Raw genomic sequence first — 2,802 nt, 5'->3', positions numbered from 1 at the left:
GCCTATCAAGGGGCCAATGGGGGGGGGGGGGCTTTATGATTAAGCTCAGAAAGTGTTTTATTTTAATTGATTTTTTAATTTACCTCTAAATCATACAAATATTATGCAAGTTATTTTATTATTAAATACCCTTTTTAATTTAATGGCCACGGGAATAAAACAAAATTTATGAAATGATGGTATTTTCTGCAATAATTAAATAAAAAAAATCGTTATCGCAATAAAAAAAATAAAACTTGTGTTCTTTTAAGACTGATAGGAGTCAAAATAAAAATACTGGGGATTTTACATGTTTGTGGAGATATACAATGATGTTTAAATCATATCATCCCAATAAAATTTATCATTTTGAATTTATTATTTATTGTGGAATGCAATATGTGTTTTTCAAAATGTGTTCATTTATTCTACATGTGTGCAGTTTTCACATAACTCGTGGCCAAGAAAGTCTGTAAGTTCATTCAATTTTATCTATTCTTGTTCTTCGTTATTCTCTGGAGATAAACACTTGGTCTGCTTGTGTGAGTCTATAGCTGTAAAGCTGCACTCACTGCGGGAAGGTCTACAGCAATGTACTTCAATTCTAGGGTCATGTAATATCTCGAGGTTAAAACCACCGTTATGCTTGAATGGAATGCCCAGTCACGTGATTAGCGCTAGTTACTCTGTGCAAATCTGACGTTACCGATTCGATTAAGTAACGCGAGATTTAGTCAGCCTGGAATGTCATATTGAGTGAGTCGGTCAGTTTAAAAATAGGTCTCGAAGGGGTATAGCCAGCTGATCAGTTTAGAAATTCAGTAAAGCCGACTGTCCGTCGTCCATAAGGTGAAGTACACACGCTGTTGATTTGTATTGTGTTAAACAAAAATTATTTTCATTGCGTATCACACTTTGTGTTCAGTCCATTTATCTATTAGCAGAAACTCAGTGAGTTTCAGCAGAACTCAATATTACTTTGGAATATATCTTGCTGAACCTTCCGTTATATTGCAGACATACCTAATTAACTCTTTGGGAAAGGCCCGGCATGGCCAGGTGGTTAGGGCGCTCGACTCCCAATCTGTGGGTTGCGGGTTCGAATCCCCGTCACACCAAACATACTCGCCCTTTCAGCCGTGGAGGCGTTATAATGTGACGGTCAATCCCACTATTCGTTGGTGATGACAAGCTGCCTTCCCTCTAGTCTTACACTGCTAAATTAGAGACGGCTAGCGCAGATAGCCCTCATGTAGCATTGCGCGAAATCCGTAACAAACAAACAAACTTTCGGGAAATCGGTTTAACTGAAAATAGCAGTGTATTGTATTTTAAGATATCTTTAAACAACTATAGTTGCTCTTTTAACGCAAAGCTACACAATTTTTATTTGCGCTCTGTCCACCGCAGAGAACCGAATCCCTGATTATAGCCTTACTAGTTCGTAAACTTACCACTGAACCAACCCACCGGATGACGTTATTATTTGCACAGAGGGTTCACTGCCACGTAATAATTACACCGATATAAAGTTGCAGTGGAACGGAATGTATAAGAACTACATTTTGTTTTGTTTTTTCCGTTTTGTAGGTAGTGTTATGGCACCGAAAATTAATCGCTTATGGGAAGAATATGTAATAACCATTTACGACACAAAATATTTATACATTCAGATAATAAAGATGTGTTCAGATTGGGGATATATAATTTCCAAGGCAAGGATATCCTTTGTACTTAATGGCATTGCAAAACAAAGGAATTTGAATCAATTTGGTGAACTAGGACCATCCAGAAACAGACATGTAACAAAACATACACCAGCTGTGATAAACAAAGTTTGGGTGTCCTGTAACAGTTGAAAATCCACGAATATAGGCAACAGTACACAACATATTCAAGAAAGATCTCCATTTAGAAAAGCGACACAAGTCACATGTATACAAGGTACTTTCATGACATATCTGTTCAATCGTTGCATACCTCAAGTAGGTGGACGATGAAACGGGTCAAGCTGTTAGTAGCTATGCCTTTGTATTTCTATGTGATCGGACCGTTGAAACGAGCACTGAGACACCGTCGTCCTTGTACACTTGATTGATTATGTAAAACACACAGGGAGAAGCATATGGAGCTTTTTGATATTAAAACTACGCTACAAGGCTATTGTCAAGATGCTCGGCGGTCAGAGAAAGCATGACCGAATGTGACATGGACTATAACAACGTGGAGAGGCTCCAAAATCGCTTTTACATAATGTACTAAACCCCTGCAGCAAACAATCATACAAATAATAAATATAGAAAAAAAAATATTTGCTAAGTCAGAAGAAAAGACTTATTGCAAAATTCTTTTAAACTTCGTGGAATTAAAAAAAAAAGAAAAGGGAACAAGAAATAGAAAGTGTCTTTTAGTTCATTATATTTTAGTTTGAAGAACCTGTTATCACTAACAAATTATAGAAGTTGTAACGACTGTTGTTTATACAAATAAAGGCAGCAATTGAACATTGTGCGTTAATGCAATCAAAATACCAATTTTTACCCCATTTTTCCCAATAGCAAAATTATTTACATATACTTGTAGAAATATTATGTGCAAGAACAATACGCTAACACTAATCTTTAATACTCAGCTAGGCTTTATACCGATATTTCCTAGACTTCTAGGATATGTTTCTAACAACAAATTTGCTCACAGCAACTTGGTTTAACCCCCCCCCCCCCCACACACACACACAAACCTCCATCTCTTTTCTACGTAGTAATTTCGTAACACCAAATGATGCTCAGGGAAGAGGTTACAATAAAACAATATAAAATGTTT

At 36.5% G+C, this 2,802-nt stretch overlaps 1 protein-coding gene across 1 annotated transcript in view; it reads right to left on the bottom strand.

Annotated features, from left to right (window-relative positions):
• LOC106458457 (cAMP-specific 3',5'-cyclic phosphodiesterase, isoforms N/G-like) overlaps nucleotides 1–2,802 on the bottom strand; it is a 168,629-nt gene that overhangs the window by 152,709 nt on the left and 13,118 nt on the right. The window lies entirely within an intron of this gene.

The sequence above is a fragment of the Limulus polyphemus genome, unplaced genomic scaffold (genome assembly GCF_000517525.1).
Source record: "Limulus polyphemus unplaced genomic scaffold, Limulus_polyphemus-2.1.2 Scaffold466, whole genome shotgun sequence".
NCBI lineage: Eukaryota > Metazoa > Arthropoda > Merostomata > Xiphosura > Limulidae > Limulus > Limulus polyphemus.
The sequence above is the reverse complement of the archived record's forward strand: the minus strand, read 5'-3'. Positions and strand labels throughout refer to the sequence as shown.